Raw genomic sequence first — 22,023 nt, 5'->3', positions numbered from 1 at the left:
AGTTTTGTACCCCTTCTTTTGTAGCTTCTTCTTTTGTACCTCTTCTATTCTATATAATACTGTGTACTATAGTGATCTGTTCGTGCCACCTACTAGAAGGTAAGCTTTTTGAGGCTAGACCAGTTTGTTTGCCAAATTTTATCTCTCCCTGAGCACCTAGCCCAAGATTCTGTACCTAGAAGATGTTTAATAGATATTTATTGAACGTAGGAATGAATAAATGAATGGATGAGAGTGAGTGAAAGCAAAAAGCCTCGACATGATGTTTTTTAAGGTTCCTTCCAACTCTGACATTCTAGATTCTAAGGTCTTTTCCATTTCTCACATTCTAAGACTCTAAGAGTTCTAGTTGAAAACTGGTAGAAATAGATCACTTTAAAAGTTCAGATGCTTATTAATAAAGTTCTGGTTTTGCTTCAAAAAGGGTTTTTTAAAAATGATTATGATTATGTCCGTTTCAGGTAAATCCTACCATCATAATCATCTCATCATTAGGAGGAAATATCGTACATCTACTTTTTAGAATCACATGCCACCTCATGACTGCATACCCTCATCACAGGCAAAGTACTAAACAGGAAATAAACAACCTTGTGAGATACAAGCCACTCTTGGAAATTGACAGAAAGACTGTCGAATTGGAGGCCAAGGCGATGGTGCCCACCTTCCACATTGTCTAATCTTATGGCATCCTTCTCCTGGGGTCCAAGAATGTGGTCCAGGAGGCCACCTCCTCACCACTTGGTCATCACCAGTGACAACCCCAGTTTACTTAATGTGAACATACCCCAGGAAATATTTAAGCTAGACAGTACCTGAGCAGCCAACTTGTCCAACCCCCTCATTGTGCAGGTCTGAAGACTGCTATCCAAATAAGTAAAATATCATAGGTGAGGCTCCAAATGTCCTGAATTCCAGTTTGATGCTCTTTCCAGGACACTAGACCTACCAGCAAGATTCTTTCTCTCATTCAAACATCTACTGAGTGCCTCTTGTGTGCCTGGAACAATGCTGGGTGCTAGAGCAAATCCCACACAGCATCTGCCCTCCTAAAGCATAGAGCTTAGTAGGGGGAGAAGATACAAATACAGATAACTCCCCTATCTAATATATGTGGGGGCATTGAAGAGGGGTAGACAAAGTAGGAAGTGAGATTCTAGGTAGAAAGGCCTCCCCCTATGGGGGAGAAAGAACACTTCATCAGAAGACTTATTCTAGCCACTCCTTAATCTGTCAATCAACCAACAGTCAACAGGCATTTTAAGTGCCTACTATGTGCCAGGTACTGTGTTAAGCACCAGGGACACAAAGACAGGCAGAAGAAGCTCCCTTTAAGGCCACATCCTTCAAGAGGTCTTTTCTGATTCCATGTCAGTTGGACCATGTCCTCACTGTCTATGTGTTTTAAATCCATCCAGTATTTGAAAATGGTGCAGTGGAGTCAAGAAGACTTGGGTTCAAGTCCTGTCTCTGAAGTATAATTACCTACGTGACTTTGGGCACATCATTTACTCTGTCAATCCCCACCCCTCCACCATCAGTGTTCTAAGTCTGAGTTGCAGAGAAGATGCTGATCTGCTTTGGGAGAGGGAGAAAGATAGATAAATGATAGATAGATAGAAAGAAAGAAAGAAAGAAAGAAAGAAAGGAAGAAAGAAAGAAAGAAAGAAAGAAAGAAAGAAAATATATTTACTTACTAATGAATGCATTGGAGCACAGTGCTGAACATATAGTAGGTGCTTAATAAATGTTTGTGGGTTGATGGATTCCCAATAGAAAGTAAGCTCCATCAGGACAGAGACTATCTCATTTTGTATAGCTGGCTAGGTAGTTAGCATAGTGCCTGGCATGTAGTGGATGCTTAATAAATGCTCCACAACCCTATTTGTAGGCAGAATATCTTTCTTGCAAAAACCTATTCCTTTTTCTTTCTGGATCCCATGTCTCCTTCATATTCCTGTCTTTTCTTCAAATTTAAATGTCGCTCTCCATTTCTGGTTTGTTGGGTGAATGCCACTAACTTGTATGATGAGTTCTAAGGCCCCTCTCAACTGTGACATCGTGATTCTACCTCAAGTCCATGGACTTGGGAAAGAAATCAAGCTGAGCTTTCGAGAGAGAGAGAGAGAGAGAGAAATAGGCAAGCCTACCATCTAATAGATGAGTTCAGCCCTGAGATGTAGTGCAGGCTAAAAATACCTATAGATCAAAAAGCTTCAGCTAAATTGATGGATGAATTAAGGTTGCCAGATAAGTGACCCGCAGATAATTGAGCCATTATAGTCTCTTCTCCAAAAAAAGATCCAGTGGGATTCCTGGATGGAAGACCCATAAGGAACTATTAGAAGAAACTCTGAGGCCAGCACAACCCTGATCCTGTGGTTGATGTGAAAGGGCAGACATGACCTTCCCTGGCTGCTGATGACACTAACTTCCACCCCACCCAAAAAACCTTACAGTAGAAAGAGGGCAGGCTCTGGAATTGAAGGCCCCAGCTCTGCCATTCACTACCTGGGAGATCTAGGATAAGGCACTTTGCTTCTCTCTAGGCCTCAGTTTCCCCCTTTCAGGGGAGACATGAGAGTCTAGGGAAGCTTCCCCATTCAAATGTAAGCTCCTTGAAGGCTCCTAATTTTGTCTTTATTTCCTCTGGCACATGGTAAGTGCTTAATAAATGCTTGCTAACTGACAGATTATACTAGCCAATCTCTGAACTGACTCTTCTAGCCTTTGTCCCATGATCTGCTAAGTCTCACCAAAGCCCTGAAATGGCAAGAAGCAAGGAAGGCAGGAATCATTAACCCCACTAACAAATGAGGAAACTGAGTTTCAGAAAGAAGGGACTTAGAACCTCAGAATCTCAGAGCTAGAGAGGACTTCAGAGGTGGTCATGCACAAATAAATGGTGATTTATTTGGAAGATGTGCAGTGTTTAAGGAACTCACTAGACCTCCCATCTCAATAGAACCCCACTAAGGAACAGCCACCACCCCAGCCTATCCCCCTGAAGTGGAGTTCACTCACTGATATTGGGAAATTCATCAAACTCCCCACCCCCCCCTCACCTCCATGCATATAGATCTATTGAAAAATCACAGGATCACATATATTCAAGCAATAATACCTAGGGACTGCTGATATATTTTACTGCCCTCTCTGTCTTTACTCCCCCTCCTCTGGCATTGCTAACTGCCCCCCTCTTCCCAAAGAAGTCTCCCCACACCCTCCTCAATCGACCTGAGAAGGAGGTCTCCACTGGAAGGCAGCCCCGCCCCCCCTCCCAATGGGGCCACTCCCAAGACCAAGGCAAAGCCGGGAGGGAACCAAGCTGCCCTTCTACCCTCTCGCCCCTTAAGGCATAGAGGTCTCGCTTGCTCTTCCCGTTCCTGCCCGGATTAGGGGCCCCAGCTGTAGATCTAGGACTCAACCACTGCCCCCTCCCCTCAGCCCACTCGAGTCCCAGTGTCTAGCTCCAACCTACCCCACCCACCACACATTGAGCCCAGGATCACCCCCTCCTCCCCCCAGCCCAAGGTTCCAGCTCCCAGATCCTCCGGCTACTTCAGACTTAGATCCTCCACACATGGCCTCTTCCTCAGGTTACCCTGGTCTGGAGACCCTTCGCCTGCAGTGGTGCCCTCCCCCCCACCCGGTACAATCGGCTCTGGTATGCTGTCAGCTCTCACCCCACCAAATCTTCTCGATCAGCCAGCGCCCCTCTCCCCCAACGCCCCCTGGCCCTGTTCCAGTCCCCTGTGCCTTCGACCTTCTTCCTTCCCTAACCCCAGTGCCCCCAGTTCCTCCAGACTCCATTGCCCCCCTTCCCTCCGGCTCATTCTCCCTAACACCGCCCCCGTCCCCAGATCGCTCTGCCCCTGCGCGCCCCCCTACCTCGGCTGGGGGGCTCTGAGAACTTGGGGAGGGGGGTTCGGGACGCTGCTCTCGAGGTCAAGCCTTCGGGTGCGGGAGCGCGAGGCCGGCACCTGAGGGGGCAGTGTAGCCACCTGGGACTGGACGGACGGGACTGACCAACTGGCAGCGCACGGCAGGGCAGGGCAAGGGAGAGGAAGGCGGTGGCTGCAGTCCTGGCGGCCTGGGACGGAGCTCAGAGGACCCCGCTTGGTCCCCGAGGAGAATTCTCCAGCTCTGGCAGCGATTCGATCTACCGCGGACTCCGAGCGCCCAGCTCTGGCTTTCCAGACCGGCTCCGGGAAAAGGGGCTGGGGCTGCGGCTAGGACTGGTCAGCAGCTAAGCGCCTAGCCCCGCCCCGGGGCGGAGCCAGCCCCAACACCGCCCCTTCCCGCAGGCACCATCCCTCCGCCCCTCCCCTTATGTCCAGCCCCTCAAATTCCCCCCCCCCCTCCCCTAACCTCCAGCCCCTTCCCCACCGCCCCGCAAACCTCGACCCCCTCCAGTCAGTCTTCCTCAGCTCCCTCCTCTCAGGCTCCGCCCCTCAGCCCCCCAACCCTTTTCTGTCAATCCCTACCCCTGAAACCCCCAAACACCAGCTCCCTGGTCTTTGCCACTCAGAGCTTAAACCTGCTTAGGTCAGGCTACGCCCCTCAGCCTCCACGTCCTCAGCCCCCCACCCCAACCTCTCAGTCGCTGTCCCTCAGCACCCCACTCCGGCTAATCCTCCTCATTCCCGTTCCCTAACTCTGCACCCTCGGCCGCCGCGCATCGACTCTCAGACAACGCAGCCCCTCAGCCTTTACCCCCAACAGCCCAGAGGCTCCCTTCCTCTAAGACCTTGCCCCCCAGGCCCCTCCTTTCAGTCTGGGTCCCTCAGTCCCCGCCAGGTGCTCAGCTCCAGGAAGGCCATCAAGGGTTAACTAACCAGCAGGTTCCTTGGCTCCCTGTGACAGATGGGAGCCGCTCAGAAAGAATGGCTTGTGCCTCCATGGCCCCAGGGGACCCTCTCTGATCCGATGTTCTTAGGGCTTAAAGTTTTAGCCTTTGACCCAGGGGAAGGAGAACTGGAATAAAAGAGGAACTGGGTTCAAATCCCTACTGAGCCACTTTCTGGCTAGGTGACTTTGAGTGGGTCATTTCTCTCTGGCCTGTTTCCTCTTCTGTAAAATAAGAGTTAAGCTCGTTGATCTCCAAGTTCCTTTGACTCAGAAATTGCTAATCTAGTCAGTAATTATGTGTTCTTTGTTTTACCCTGGGCCTCCCCCACTTAGACTGTGAGAGCATGAGCTGATTTTTTCCCCTTTTTTCCTTTCTTTGTGCCAAGCACAGTGCCTGGTACACAGCAGATACTTAATAAATGCTTGTTGACTGACTGGCTCCTGGGGAACTTTCTGGGGACCCATCTTGGGCAGCTGCAGGCCCAGGAGCCTAGGTCTGAGGGTCGTAGAGGAGGGGCAGGGCATCCCAGCCCCTCATGGGCCTGCCGATTTCTGCTGGAAAGGTAGGTCTGCACATATGTACTGCCCATAGGATTCAGTGCTGGAAGGGGTCTTAATGACCACCCAATCCAATCCCTACACTTTGCAGAGGAGGAAACTGAGGTCCAGACCGTGTTGAGAAACTTGCCCACAGTCACACAAGATTTAAACTTAGATTCAGTGCCTGCAAATTCCACTTTACCAGGACAGGCTGCCCGCAGCTACACAGAGAGCAAGTGTCTGAGCCAAGACTAGAAGCTGAATCTTCCCAACCAGGAGCCCAAGGCTCTTTTTACTACAAAAGTGATGTGAGTAACCGGGTCAGGGAAGTGCAGGCAGATCTACCTGCCTTGGGTCAGATTGGTGGTGATTGGTCAGGGAGATTTAAAGGCATCAGATCTGGGCCAGTTTCCAGCTGCTAGCCTCTTCCCTTCCCCCCACCTTCCCCAGGTCATTTCTCCAGGCTGTCAAACCAGACTTGGCTGAGCTATAAGTTTTACCTAAAAGAGAGAAGAGCTGCTTCTCTGGTGGGGGATGGGGGATGGAATATTTCCAAGAAGAGTGGGCAGATCTGGTAGAAAGCCAGGCACCCGCCGGATGAGAGAATATCCTAAGTGTGAGATTTCCAAACTGCCAGTGCCCATACCTCACCTGAGATGAAAAGGAAGAGCTAGAGCACTTATAGAACGTTAGAACTGGAAGGGCTCTCAGCAAAACTGAGGCACGGAGAACTGACATGCTGCTTGTTGTTGTTATTTTGATCAATCGGTCGTGTCCTACTCCTCATGACCCCATTTGAGGGTTTTCTTGGCAAAGACACTGGAGTGGTTTGCCATTTCCTTCTCCAGCTCATTTGACAGATGAGGAAACTGAGGCAAACACAGGGTGAAGTGACTTGCCCAGGATTACACAGCTAGTGTCTGAGGTGGAACCTGAACCAAGATCTTCCTGACTCCAGGAGGATCATTCTTTGCACTATGCCACCACCTAACTGCCTAAGGTCTCTCATTCATTTGTGGATTCAGACCATTTGGAGTCCAAGGACCTGGATTCAAATCTCAGATCTGCCACCTAATACCCACGTGACCTCAAGGGCATCACTTTCCATCTCTGGGTCTCAGTTTTTGTCTGTTTCTCTAGTACCACTGCCATCTCTAACTGTCAGGTCTCCTTCCCTGAAGATTTGTAAGCCAAATGGCACACAACCTGGTACATCCAGGGCACTTGGTAAATGCTGATTGGTTGATTCAGTGTGTGTGTGTGTGTGTGTGTGTGTGTGTGTGTGCTCCAAATGAGTAACTATAAAGAATGCTGGAGGATATTGCTAAGTCATATTGGCAAAGACAAAAGTAGGGTGGGGCAATTGGAGCTCTATCCAGAAGCAATAAAATTTGGAGGGCAATAGCCAAACCTGCAGAATTTTGTTGTTGTTGAGTCATTTCAGTCACGTCCAAATCCTTGTGACCCCATTTGGGATTAAACAGCTGTCCTAATTAGCAAAAATAGTTAAAACAGAAAGTAATTGGCCAGCTTCTTATTCCCTGCAGCTGCACCCCAGGTGAGCTCTTTCCCAGCTCTTTCCACCCTGCTTTGCCTGGAGTCTCTATTTATGGGGACCAGGTCCCTACTACTTCTCCCAACTGCTTTTGTCTTTAAAAGTTGACTTCAGATTGTCTTTTGTGGCTCTCTGGTCTCCTTCCCTGAAAGTTTATAAGACAGTTGTATTTGCTGATCTGCAGGGCTGGAGTGGCTATAGGGATCTCACCAGTGGGGGAGCTGACCAAGTGACCTGCGACAGTCTCCACTCTTCTATTCATTCCACTTAACCAATATGAATGGGTGGAGACTAGATGCAAAATACAGCACGAAGTGCTTGGACATTCACTAAAATGTCTGGATGTTTGACAGGACAGTCCTAGGCTAATCAAGGGCTTATGGAGTTGAGTTTTTAAACCCAATCATAAGACTTTTTACATTTACCCCTACGTGTGTACATTGAGTAATCACACACACTGAGAGCTGGTGGGAGGGGAACCTCAGCAGCTACCTAATCCAACCAGCAAAGCAAAAGAATCCCTACTACGACACCCACCAAATGGTTAGCCAGCCTCTGCCTAAAGACCTCAAAGGAGGCGTTTAGTGCTCTATCCCGATTTTGGACAAAGCATCTTGTCTCCCCTGTTAGGATGTGACTTCCTCAAGAGTAAGGCTCTCCAGAGGCTCACATTCTAACTAGAAAGAGACAAAGCACAGATAGAAGGTTTTCATGAATCAGATGAAAAGCCCCATGGTCCTCAGGGTGCAGTAGCAGCAGATAGTAATGCATCTTCTTTAATGTAATATCCATTGATAAAATTCTATCAGCGTCATTGGACAGGGCCAAAGGCTGCTGCCGGTAAGAACTTCTCTGGATCCTCAGTAACTGTGGCTCAGGAACAGTTGTTGGGCCACATCTCCTGGGATGCTTAATAAATGGTTACTGAATGATTGGTTATTAAAGTTCATTGTTGTCTTCAATTCAATCAATATTCTCACCTGTCAAGTCCTTTGGATCCTGACTGCCATGCAGTGGGTAAGCTATCCCTTCCGGTATTATATTAGCTGCAAATTTTATGGGCAAACCATCCATCCTATTATTCATGTGATTGATAAAAATATTGAACAACATAGGGCCAAGCAGAGATAGATCGCTGAGGCACTTCATTGGAGACCTCCTGCCATGTTGATATTGAACCATGGAAGCCATGAACTCTTGGAGGTCAACCTTTTAGACACTTCCAAATCCCCCTAATTGGATCATTGTCTAATCTATGCTTCTGTATCTTCTCCACAATGGTAATATGAAAGCCTTTATCAAAAGCTTTGCTAAAAATCTATCACATTCTTCTGATCTGCCAGTATAGTAACAGTGTCAATAAAGGAAATAAAATGTGTATGATATAACCATGTTTTGTTTTGGTTTTGAGGCAACTGGGGTTAAGTGATTTGCCTAAAGTCACACAGCTACTAAGTGCCTGAGGCTGCATTTGAACTCATATCCTTCCTGACTCCAAGGCTGGTGCTCTATTGACTATACCACTTAGCTGTCCCTGGCATAACCTGTTCTTGTTGAAGCCAGTTTGGCTCCTTGTGACCATTGCTTCTTTTTCTAGATGTTTACCAATTCTCTATAATGGGAACCAGTCAGTGGGGGCTCAGGCTTGGAGCATGAGCAATAGATTCTGCCTGCTGAAAGCTTAACAGCCTGCTTCCAGAACTGTAATGTAGGGGCAGACATTCAGCTCCACACTCTAGAGCATACACAAGTATTCTCTGGCTGTTTCTGGTCATTTAAGTGGTGAGGAGAGGAGAGGAGAGGAGAGGAGAGGAGAGGAGAGGAGAGGAGAGGAGAGGAGAGGAGAGGAGAGGAGAGGAGAGGGGAGGGGAGGGGAGGGGAGGGGAGGGGAGGGGAGGGGAGGGGAGACAGAGCAATCTCCTTATCTGCCTTATCTCCTCCTCTAGGTTGCCTTGTAGCCATGAACCCATGGCTACCTCTGTTCCTCCTGTTACTGTTGTCTCTCTTCCTTCCCACTCTTAGGTGAATGAGTATCCAGACAGAACTGACAAGATCTTGTAGGCTTCAAAAGGTTGAAAGTACACCAGAGGTCTAGATACAGAAGTCCATAGTGGAGCTGTTGGTAGATGCAGTAGCTGAAGATGGCAAGGAGCCAGCACTGAGGAATAATCTGCCTTACTCAGCCCAGCAGTGAGTGCATTCTCTTGTCAAGACACCCTGTCCTGCAAGCCTGGGAATGGTTCCTCCATTGCCAATCAGAAGTGAACTTGGTAGGGAGAATGCTTTGTAGCATTTGAACTTTTAAGTTCTCCAGGGATCCAGTGAATGTGTAAAGGAGTGAGTGTGTCCTGATTTGGCAGGGGTGGGCAGGGGTAGGGAGAAGGTTCTTGTACTTCTGTCCTTGCTATACTTTCTCGGTAAATTTTCCTCTGTAAAAGCTAATTGATGTTAATTGGTACCAGAGAAGTAATCACTGGTTAGATATGAATTGGCAATTATAGTGGGGGAAGATATTGAACAAGAGCTAGTGTTTGGTAGTACTAGAAAGAAACCTCCAACTCCTGATGGTTGCCCTTAGAACCCAGAGGGGAGAAGTAACCTGGCTCTAGGAATCTGACCTGCCAGTCAGAGTGTGGATTTGGGGAGAGTGAACCCAGAGACTCTGTGCTACACATCTCCTTAATGACCCATTCTAAAATTCTCCCAGGAACCAAAGTCAGGCTCACTCATCTATTTTCAGACTCAATTCTCTTTCTTTTCCTGAATATCGGGACATTGTCCCTTCTGTATGCTTCTCCCTATCTCTACAATCTTGCAGATACCATTGACAGGGACTCAGCAATCACAGATGCCAATGGCTCCTCAGGATAGAACTGACTTGAAATCATTAAGAATATCACTAGGTGCTTCCTACAATCTTGGGTCTCAACTTCCTCTTAGCTACTTTGGTCCTGTCCTTCTCAATGCAAAAAATCATTCTCTTTGGCAGAGAAAAAAACAGAACCAGAAGTCAATTTAGTATTCAGTACTAAATGATAATTTAGTAGTTCTACTTTCCATCTGTTGTCTTTTATCATCAACTCATGTACATAAAGCAATGTTCTTATCCCATTTATGGTTTTCTTTTTTCCCCAATGTAACTCTAAAAAATTCCCTTTTTGTTGTCCTTAACCTCTCTTACCAGCCCTATCTGATTCTCGGCTTTAGCGCTACGGACACTATTTTTAAAGGATGCTTTCTTCCCTGCCCTGGTGCATTGATAATTAAAGTGGGACTTTCTTTTACTGTTTTCTCTTTTAGCACTTAAATCAGGAGTCCTTGATGACCTCCTTGCCTCAAGGGAAAGCCTAGGCCACTTGGGTTTAAGACGCATGTTTGTGACACTTTTAGGTCACATGGGTGAGTCTTATGTGTGATGCCCTTTGACCCGGAACAGAATATATAAACTTAAGAGGTTGGCATCTTCCCTTGGGGCTCTCAGCCACTGGAAGAGTGGCATCGAACTCTGGGAAGCCACCCTAAGAGCCTCCCAGGTTGTGAACCCAGATATTGATGCTTTCCTGGTAACTATGAATTGTGATTTGGTCTGTTTCTAACATATGTTTGTAATTTGTTTGTATTTGCTCTCAAGTTCAGGTTGCTGGCTTTTCCTCCTGAACTGAGTGAATGATATTTGTATGTTGGATTAAAGTAAGATTGTTAACCCCTTAACGTGACTTTCCTTAGTAAAGCAGATCAAAAGAACCTGTGCTGGCAGCTCTTCTTGTTAGTTTTGTTGGGTCTTACAGCTGCTGCTAGCTGAATTGTTGCTACACCTGGCTCCCATCTTCTGTCCAATTCTTTAAAAACAAACAACAAAGCTGGTTGAAGAACTCCCTATGAATCCACATTAATCTCATCAGACATTCCATTTTTCCTCCTCATTGGAATTGCTTCCCTTTGTGTCTGCAGAATTTCAGTCTTGAGAGTTTCCTATTGTTTCTGGCTGATTTCCCCCTCTAGAATTTTATTCCTTTCTGCTGAACCTTCAGAAATTTGTTTCTTCTAAATCCAGAGTGCCCATCAGACTAAGCCTAGCTTGCTTCTCCTCTATCATAAACTCTAGGAGAGAATGGTCCCTTACACCCAGGGTTCCCATAATTTCCCAATAAACAGTTCCTCCCCATTAGTGAGAATCAGATCCAGAATAGAATTTCTCTTCATTGGTTCCTCCACCTTTTGAAAAATGAAATTATCTTTAAGACAAGAGAGAGATATTGAAAGTCTCCCATCAATACTATATTATGCTTCTATACCAGGCTTGTGAATAGATTTCATCTATTCACTCTTCTGTCCAGGTGGTCTGTAGACTATTCTGATGACATAATCACTTTTGCTCCTTCCTCCAATGTGCTTCCTCATTCTGATGCCTGAATTTGCTCACATAAGTATATCTTCTTGATATACAATGTTACCCCTCCCTATAGCCCTACCCATCTTATTTCTTCTTAGTAAGATATGTTGGTTGTATACAGTAACAACAAGACTGTGTGATGACCAATTACGAATAACGCAGCTCTTCTCAGCAATACAATGATCCAAGACAATTCCAAAGGACTCATAATGAAAAATGATATTCACACCCAGAGAAAGTCTGAATGCAGGTCAAGGCATGTTATTTTCACTTTCTTTAATTTCTTTGTTTAATTTATTAATGTTCTTTCATTTAAATAACTTCTTAATATTCTTTTGGTCTGTTTCTTCTTTCACAACACGACTAACATGGAAATGTTTTACATGATTACACATATGTAAGCTATATCAAATTGCTTGCTATCCTAGGAAGGGGGAAAGGAGAAAATTTGGAACTCAGGGTTTTTTTTTTTAAATGAATGTTAAAAATTGTCTTTACATGTAATTAGAAAAAATAAAATACCATTAAAAATAAGGTATACTGGTCCAGAGCCACAGTCTAGTCATGGGATTCATTCCAAATCTCAATTATCACTTTATTAAACACCTACTCTAAGCCACACCCTGTGCTAGGTGCCAGGGATCCAAATAGAAAACGTGGAATTATTCTCACTAGGAATGAGCTGACATTCTCATGGATCAAATTTGCCACGTGGAGTTAGGATGCCTAGTTCCTGTTGATTGTTGCCTACGTTTTGGGTATTTTTGTTTAGACACTAAAGATCATCTACTAGGACAGCTAGGTGACACCATAGGGCATAGAGCTCTGGGGCCTGGGGTCAGGAGGATCTGAGTTCAGATCTGGTCCCAGATACATACTAGCTGTTTGACCCTGGGTCAATAATTCAACCGTTTACCTCAGTTTCCTCATCAGTCAAATGAGTTGGAGAAGGAAATGGCAAGCCACTCTAATATCTTTGCAAAGAAAACCCCACATGGGGTCATAAAGAGTCTGAAACAACTGAATGACAGTAAATCTTATTACCCTCTCCTGTCTTAGATTTTGCCTCCTATGAACTTCTGGGTGTCTCAGCTGCTCTTCTTTCCTTCCTTCCTTTCTCCCTCCCTCCCTCCTTCTGTTCCTCCCTCCCTCCTTCCTTCCCTCCCTCCTGCCTTCCTTTCCTTCCTTCCCTCCCTCTCTCCTTTCCTCCTTTCCTCCCTCTCTCCTTTCCTCCTTTTCCTCCCTTCCTCCTTTCTTTTCTCCTTCCTTCCTTCCCTCCTTCCTTCCTTCCCTCCCTCCCTCCTTCCTGCTTTCCTTCCTTCCTTTTCTCCCTCCCTCCTTCCCTCCCTCCCTCCTTTTCTCCTTCCCTCCCTTCTTTCCTTCTTCCTTTCTTCCCTCCCTCCTTTCCTCCTTCCCTCCTTCCTTCCTTCCGTCCCTCCTTCCTTCCCTCCTTCCCTCCTTCCTTTCCTCCTTCCTTCCTTCCTTCCTTCCTCTCTCTGTGGTGGTTAGATGGGTGGATAAACATCAGCAGCTTTCTCCCTCCCCCATCCTTTTTCATTTAAAGCCCTTTTGATTAGTACTGATGAGGTGCTTCAATTACCCCTCCCCCCCATCTGCTAGAGCCATCGTCTCTCTAAACCCAAAACAGAGTGGCTCGTCATCTCTTGACTTGCCTTAAAGCATTATATAAAAGTCAGTTATTTGCTTTGTTCCAGGTTCAGTTTACGTGCTGCCTCTCACAGGAGGCTTTTCTTAAAGCCCCTGGTCCTCCATACTTTCTCTCCCACTGCCCAAAATTTATTCATATTTGTTTTGAATGTACTTGGTATTGACTTCTCTGTGCCCATATTGTGTGTTCCTCCCCCTCCCCCCACCAGTAAAATGTAAACTCCCTAAGGGTGGGGACTGTTTTCATTTTTTTTTGTACCCCTAGGACTTAACCCAGTGCTTGGCACACAGGTTGTTGTTGAATCTTTTCAGTCATGATCTACTCTTCGTGACTGTATTTGGGGTTTTCTTGGCAAAGATCCTGGAATGGTTTGCCGGATTTGAATTCAGGAATATGAGTCTTTCTGACTCCAGGCTTGGTGCTCTAACCACTGCACCATCTAGCTGCCTTAGGCACATAGGAGATGCTTTTAAAAAGTACTTATTGTATTGAATTATTGAAGGGTGGACATTTTGCTCCAGTATATGCTAGATTGCCAGAGCAAAACACGTGCTTATCCCAAAAGAAGAAAAACATCCTCGACAATACCAAGGGAAGGAGAGCCCCCAGGGATCCAGCCTTAGCGACACCCCTTGACAACTGAGGCAGAGAGCAGAAGCTGGTGTCGGGGGAAAGGGGTCTGTAGCAGTTGTTAAACCAGCCCCCCTGGGGGCACGGCCTTCTCTGAGGAGTGAGATTCTGTCCCATCCCGCAGAAGAAGTCTAGCTAAGCTTTAGTTCTGCTAGTGCTCAGTTTCTCAAAGGTGTAAGAATTATAGAGGCTCGCGTTTCTAGTGGAGCCATGGAAACTGGGATGGATTAGGAGCCAGAGCACCTGGAGTCAACTCCCAGCTCCATCCCTTACTACCTGTGTGACTTTGGGACTGACTCGAGCTTTTCTGGGCCTCAGTTTCCTTATCTGTAAAATGAGAGAGTGGGATGAGATAATAATAATAATGATTATAATAATCACCTGAAGTTTACAACACGGCACGATCGCATCTCGAAAGCGTTTATCGATGCTTGTTGACTGATTCATTTATTGCTATGTTGGAGACTGTGCTAAGTGCTAGGGAAAGAAAGAAAAAAACCAACCCAAAACCCTAGTCCCTTCCCTCAAATAGCTCAGCATCTAAGGGGAAGAGATGATGCGCAAACAGGATAGAGACGGGGTAAGTTGGAGAAAATCAACAGAGGGATGTCTAAACACTAACATTAATGGAGACCTAGACTGCAGAAGCAAAGAAACCTTGCAAGGGTGGTAGCATCCCAAATCATAATATAACAGCTGCTGGCTAGCCTTGTTATTAGGTGGCACAGAGCACCCACCCTGGAGTCTGGAGCACCTGAGTTCAAATCCACCCTCAGACATTTGCTAGCTCTGTGACCCTCGGCCAGTCACTTCACCCTCTTTGCCTCAGTTTCCTCATCTGTCAAATGAGCTAGAGAAGGAAATGGCAAGCCACTCCAGTATCTTTGCCAAGAAAACCCCAAGTGGGGTTATGAAGAATAAGATATGACTGAAGAGCAACAGACAAAAAGGCATTTCTACAGTGCTTTAAGGTTTGCAAAGTACTTTAGAAATATGATCTTACTGGACCCTCCCAACAACTCTGGGAAGTAAATATTATTGTCTCTCATTTTACTAATGAGGAAACTGAGGCAAACAGTGTGAAGTGACTTGCCCAGCTAGTAAGTGTCTGAGTCTGGATTTGAACACAGGTCCTCCTAACTCCAGGCCCAGCTGGCATTCTATCCACTCTGCCACCTAGCTGCCCATTTCAATATTATCAGTTTCTTTTGTAATCCAATGTATTCTCTTTTGTGTACAATAAGACACATAAGATAAAGAAGTGAAAATAAAACATTCAAATAAAAATCAAAAATAAAAGTAAAACATCCCACATGTGAAGGTCCCATCAGCTTGCTCAAGTTACGAACATCCTCCAATGGGAAGATGCTAGTGAATTGGCTCCCAGAGGAATCGTGATGACATGGAAGAGAAGTGCCTTGGGGGTACTTTAATGCCATAACCGGTTCTGATCAGAGCTCCAATGGTTGGGATCTTTGAAAGGGCCTGAACCAGCCTCAGCCAAGGCCTTTGCTTCATTCAAGTTTGGGAGAGCTTGGTGACTCTTTCTCTCACAGAGTCCTGTAAGAGACCATGAGAAAAAGGGAAAGTCCTTTAGGTCTGAGGTCTAAGACTATCTAGCCTCCAAGAAATGGGCTTTAGAACTTGGTCCTTCTCTTTGTTCTTTTCCATTCTGCTGAAGACAGTGTAGTCTCCAAACTTGGTCATTGAGAGAGTCCTCAATTTCATCTAAGGGGAAATTCCCTGAAGTCTCTAGAGCTGCAAGCTGGCAGCCAAGGACAGGGTGAGCTGCTGGCTTCTCTCCACGCCAGCCACTTCCCAAAGTCTTTTCTCTCTTACCATGGATCTGTCCCTGAAGAAGGTCTGGAACCATGTTTGTCCTCACCCTAAGGAAGAAAGGAGGTATCTTCTCTCTCAAGCCAACCCTGCCTTTAGGAAAGGTTTGCTTGTTTGGGAGGCAATTTGGGGTTAGGTGACTTACCCAGGGTCACACAGCTAGTAAGTGTCTGAGGCCAGATTTGAACTTCTTGACTTTAGGGCTAGTGCTTTATCCACTGTGCCACTCAGCAAAGGTTTTTGACAGAATCTTTCCTTAATCTTGTGGAAAAGATTGGGCTATAAAAAAAATAGTGTCCTACTAGTAGAATAAATTATATATAATAAAATATATATGATCTATAGAATCAATGTTTAAGAAATTCAAAGGCCCCAGCTATTGGGGTAAGAACTCACCATTCAAAAAAAATGGTGGGAAAATTGGACACCAGTCTGGCAGAAGTTAGGTTTATCCCAACATCTCATACTGTACCACAACCAACTCTAAATGGGTACATGACACTGATGTAAAGAATGACATTGTAAACAAATTAGAAAAGCAAAGAAGAAATTATCTGTCAGATCTATCAATGGGGGAAGAGTTCGTGATCAACCAACAGATAGTGAGGATCACAGAAGGTTAAACGGACAATTCTGATTATTAAAATGCTTTGCACAAAGTCAGCTGAAATTAGGAAAGAAGCAGGAGAATGGGATCTTTGCAGCAAATTTCCTTGCAAAGGATCTAATGTTTAAGCTACATAAGAAATCGATTTACTGATGAGAATAAGAACCATTCCCCAATAGACAAATGATCAAAGGATACGAACAGTCGGTTTTCAGAGGAAGAAATCCAAACTATAAATAGCCATATTAAAAAATGTTCCAAATTACACATAATTAGAGAAATGCAAAATCCAAACTACTCTGAGGTTCTGCCTCACCATACTACCAGATTGATGAAGTTGACACAAAAGCAAAATGACAGATGCTGGGAAATGATGGAAAATGATACACTGTTGGTGGAGCTAGGGACTGGTCTAGTCATTCTGGGGAGCAATTTGGAACTGTGCTCAAAAAGTTACTAAACTGCTTTGACCTAGCAATATGACTGCTAGGTTCAAATTCCAAAGCAGGGAGGGGAAGGCAACAAGCATTTATTAAGTACCTACTATGTGTCTGAAGGCACTGTGCCAAGCACTTCCCTTATATCATCTCATTTGATCCTCACAACAACCCTTCAAGATAGGCGCTCCCCATTTTGCAGTCCAGGAAACAGGTAGAGTGTCTTCCTAGGGTCACACAACTAATCAGGTCTATTTGAACTCAGGTCCTTCTGACTCCTCCTATACACTGTGCCACCTAGCTGCCACTGGAGAGGCTGATCAGAGGAGAATCAAAGAAAGAGAGAAATGACCTATATGCACAAGAATATTTATTTATAGCAGCTCTTTTGTGGTAGCAAAAAAAAAAAAAAACAAAACTGGAAACAAAGGAGATATCCATCAATTGGGGAATGGTCGAATAAATTATGGTAAATAAATATAAAGAAATATTATTGAACTATAAGAAATGGTAACAGGGATGGTTTTAGAGAGACCTGGGAAGACTTGTGTGAAATGATGCGAAGCAAAGTGAATAAAACCAAGAGAACAACTTTATACCTAATAACATTATTGTAACAATAAGCAGCTTTGAAAGACTTGAGAACACTGATGACCAACACAATTCCAGAGGACGGATGGTGAAGCCTGCTACCCACCTCCTGATGAAGAAGAGCTGGACTTGGTGTAGAATGACTTATTTTTTTACACAATGAGAATTTGTTTTGCTTGACTATACATATTTGTTATGAAGATTTTGATTTTTTTCTTTTTCTAAAGGAGGGTCGGGTAGAGGGAGAGAAAGTAGATTTCCAATCATTAAAAACAATTCAATTTAAAAATGTAGGCTAGTTAATGGATGGATTTGGAATTCACTGAATGGTCAGATTCAAAGAGTAGATGTTAATGGTTCAATGTCACTTTGGAAAGTGGTCTCTAATGGAGTGCCGGGGATCTGTGCTTGACCTCGTGCTCTTTAACGGCTTTATCAGTGATTTGGATAAAGGCATAAATGGCAGATTTAGCTTTTTTCTTTCTTTAAACAAACAATATACATCTTCTTAAAAGATTGATAATAACCAAGGCTTTTGGGAATCAAATCTTTTTACTTTGATTCACATGCCACTAATTTTTCTGGTTTGGGAGTTTTTGTAATATTTATTTTTTTTTTTGAGGTGGGAAGGCAGGCCAATTGGGGTTAAGTGACTTGTTCACAGTCACACAGCTAGTAAGCGTGTCACGTGTCCGAGGTTAGATTTGAACTCAGGTCCTTCTGACTCCAGGGCCGGTGCTCTACTCACTGCGCCACCTAGCTGCCCAATATTTATTTTTAACATTTTTTTTTTATTTTTCAGTTCCAAATTCTGTCCCTCCTTCCAGCCCATTCCCCACCTATTAAGAAGGTAAACAATACGATACCCATTACACATGTGAAGTCACACAAAACATATTTCCATGTGCCAAAAAGCAAGAAAAATCAAGAAAGTAAAAAAAAAGTGCTTTAATCTGTACTGAGTCTAACAATTCTCTCCGGAGATGGAGAGCATTTTTCATCCTGAGTCTTCTGGAGTTGGCATGAATCACTGATCAGAGTAGCTGTCTTTCACAGTTTATTATTGTTACAATATGGCTCTTGTTACATACCACGTTCTCCTGGTTCTGCTCATTTGATTTTCTAGCAATTCATATAAATCTTCCCAATTTTTCTGAAACCATCCCTTTGTGATTTCTTACAGCACAATAGTATCCACCACATTCACAGACCACAACTTCTTCGGCCATTTCCCGCTTGATGGGCAACCCCTCCGTGTCCAATTCTCTGCCACCATAAAAAGAGTTACTTTAAATACTTTTGTATGTATGGGTCCTTTTTCTTTTTCTTTGATGTCTTTGGGATACAGACCTACCAGGGGTATTGCTGGGTCAAAGGGTATTCCCAGTTTTATAATCCTTTGGGCATAGTTCCAAATTGTTCTCCTGAATGGTTGGATCAGTTCACAACTCCACCAAGAGTACATAGGGGTCCAACATTTGTCATTTTCTTTTTTGGTAATGTTAACTAGTCTGATAGGTATGAGGTGGTAACTCAGAGTTGTTTTAATTTTCATTTCTGTCATTATTAATAATTTATTTATGTGTGAATTGATAACTTTGATTTCTTCTTCTGAATACTGCTTGTTCATATCCTTTGACCATTTGTCAATTGAGAAATAACTTTTGCTTTTTAGAAATTTGACTCAGTTCTCCATATATTTGAGAAATGAGAACTTTATCAGAGAAACTTGCTGAAACATTTCCCCCCAGTTTCCTGCTTTCCTTCTAATTTTGGCTGCATTGGCTTTGTATGCACAAGATCTTTTAAATTTAATATAATTAAAAGCATCCATCTTACCTCCCATGATCCTTTCCTGTTTGGTCTTAAATACTTATCCATAGATCTGACATTTAATTTTTTCTGTGCTCCTCTAACTTACATATGCTATCACCTTTTGTGCCTGATCATAAAACCATTTTGATCTCATCTTGGCGTGGGATGCTCATCTTTGCCTAGTTTCTGCCTTTTTAGTTTTCCTGGGAGTTTTTGTCAAATGGTGAGTGTTTGCCCCCAAAGCTTGGATCTGTGGGGTTTGTCAAACACTAAGTTGCTGTGGTCATTTACTTCTCTATAGTGTGCACCTAATCTATTCCGCTGATCTACCACTCTATTTCTTAGCCAGTATCAGAGTGTTGAGATAATTCCTGCTTTCTAGTATAGGACGGCAGGCTCATCTGATCTGCAGATGACACAGTGCTAGAAGGGATTACTCACATCCTGGATGAAAGTTAGGATCCAAAGAGACTTGGATGAGTAAGAACTCTGGGTTGACACTCAATCATCAAATTCAGCAGGGATAGATGCAAAATCTGATGCTTGGGTTTCTCTCCAACAGAGGCTTCAGGAAGACAGGAACCATCTCAAAAAAATTCTGGTTTTGGAGCTACATGGTCTGGTTCAAATCCCAGCCATCTCTGACTCTCAGTCTCCTTACCTGTACAATGAAAACATTGGACTAGATCAAGAGGCCCTCACCTGGAGTGTCTGGAACCCTTAGGGGTCCATGGACAAATTTTTGGGGGGAGTGTCCTCGAATTTGGATGGGAAAAAAGTGACATCTCTATTTCTACTAACTTCTTTAAAAAATAATTTAATATTTTTATTTCCCCCCAATTTCATGCAAAAACAATCTTTAACATTCTTTTTAAAATTTTGAGTTTCGAATTCTCTCTTTCCCCTCCCCGCATTGAGAAGAGAAGCAATTTCAGATAGGTTTTACATGTACAGTAATGCACAACACATTTCCACATTACTCATATTGTCAAAAAAACCCACAGAACCCCCCCGCAAAAGATAAAGAAAGTAAAGTATGCTTTGATCTGCGTTCAGATTATTTTCACTTTCTTGTAACCGAAATTTAGCATTTTCTTCCATTATGAACGTAGGGACATACTCATACTCACTATGGGACCTTGTCCAAGTCATTTTACCATTTTGGTCCTCAGTCTCAGAAGACAGATGGTCTCCAAGTCATGAGATGCTCTATCAGGGTAAGAGGCGGGAGTGGGGGCGGAAGTGTTTTCTTGTAAATGATTTTGATCTCAACTGTACCTCCAGAGATAATAAGAAACAGGTGACATTCAGCCTTAATGTAGTCAAACGTATCATCTGTCTAATTCCACGCAAATTAACGCGTTGGGGATTGCAGAGGCAGTAGCAAGCAGATGCTGCCCTCTAGTGTCCAATGAGAAAGCTGCAGACTACCAGTCGCTGTCCAAGGGCCCGTTAACCAACTAAACCTAGGACAGAGAAGGATTGGAGGAAAGAAAGAAGGTGGGAAAGAAGGGAAGAAACAGAGAGAGTGAGACTGAGAGAGACGGAGAGAAGCACGGCACAATGGAAAAAGGACAGAATTTGTACCTGGAGGACCTGGTTGAGTTCAAATCCTGACATGGCCGTTTACTTGACCCATGAGAACCTTGAGCAAATTACTTAACCAGCTGGTGTCACCTTCCCTGTAAGATGAAGTGGGGCTGGACTTGACCTTTAGGCACAGTGGAAAGAACGCTAGCTCAAAAGCCAGAGGACCCGAGTTAAAATGGAGCCGCTGACCTTGTGTGTCCTTGGGCCAGTCGCTCAACCTGTTTGGATCTGTTTCCTTTTCTGTATGATGAAGGGGATGGACCAGGTCCCTTCTGGCTCTGGCTGGGTGACTCATCCAGTCCCATAAGGTCATCCTCCTCTTCACCCCTTCAAGACCTGCATCCAAGCGCAGCCCTGTCTTTTCACTTCTACCTCCTCATTTCTTGCATCCATCACCTGGACTACTGTGATAACTTTCCAATTGGTCTCCCTTCCTCAAGTGCCTCCCTGCTAAGTCAATTACACCTCTACTCACTGAACTCCAGTGACTTCCAATTTGTATTGTGCCATCGTTTTCAGTCACGCCTGACTCTGTGACCCCGTTTGGGGTTTTCTTGGCAGAGATATAGCAGACTGGTTTCTGCCATCTCCTTCTCCAGCTTATTTGGCAGATGAGGAAACTGAGGCAAGCAGGGTGAAGTGACTTGCCCAGGGTCACACATCTATTGAGTGTCTGAGGCCGGATTTGAACTCAGGAATAGGAGTCTTCCTGACTTCAGGCATGGCACTCTATCCAGTGTCACCTAGCTGCCCCTGACTTCCAATTACCTGTAAGATTAAATAGAAACTCCTCCATTTAGCATTTTAAGGAAATTTTTAAAATGAAATTTTATTGGTCTTTGGTTTTTGTTTCCTAAATTTTTCCCTATATCCCTGCCCATGCGCCCATCTAGAAAACCATCCCCAATAACCAATAATTTAAAAATTTTTTAAAGAGATGATGTAGTGGATGAAGTGCTAAACCTGGTTAGGAAAACCCAAGTTCAAATCCAGCCTCAGGCACACTGTGTGAACCTGGGCAAGTCACTTAAGCTCCGTTTGCCTCAGTTTCTTCAACTCTTAAAATGTGGCTCACAGCATCTACCTCCCAGGGTTGTTGTGAAGATCAAGTATTAGTTAAGTGCTTAGCACTGTGCCTGGTATGCAGTAGTCACTTCATAAATGCTTGCTCCTTTCCCTTTTCCCTTCCCCATTCCCCCTAAAATCTACCAACATATGCAGCATTCCTCAGCTGGAGATTCCTCTCTATGCAAAAGAGTAGGATGGGGATGTTTTCTCATATCCTTCCTTTGGAGGCTTCCTTCTTTGGAATTTTGATTATTTCATGGTGGGTTTTTCCCGTTTACATTGCTAGCATCATTGTGCAGTCTTCTTGGTTCTGCTTACGTCCATTTGCATCCGTTCATGGAAGTCTTTCCACGTTTCTCTGTATTCTTCATATCCATCGTTCCTTATGACACCACAGTGTTCGATGATACTCACGTACTGTCTCATCTCACCACTGACCAG

The 22,023-nt window shown here is 44.4% G+C and overlaps 1 protein-coding gene across 1 annotated transcript in view; it reads right to left on the bottom strand.

The window, feature by feature from the left end:
• RAB3B (RAB3B, member RAS oncogene family) overlaps window positions 1-4,231 on the bottom strand; it is a 60,984-nt gene extending 56,753 nt beyond the window's left edge. Inside the window, exon 1 of the mRNA XM_036757163.1 lies at window positions 3,892-4,231. The gene's annotated coding sequence lies outside the window, so the exon portion shown is untranslated. The remainder of the gene's footprint in view (window positions 1-3,891) is intronic.
• Window positions 4,232-22,023: the final 17,792 nt, after the last annotated feature.

This window comes from Trichosurus vulpecula, chromosome 4, assembly GCF_011100635.1.
Source record: "Trichosurus vulpecula isolate mTriVul1 chromosome 4, mTriVul1.pri, whole genome shotgun sequence".
NCBI classification, from domain to species: Eukaryota; Metazoa; Chordata; class Mammalia; order Diprotodontia; family Phalangeridae; genus Trichosurus; species Trichosurus vulpecula.
The sequence above is the reverse complement of the archived record's forward strand: the minus strand, read 5'-3'. Positions and strand labels throughout refer to the sequence as shown.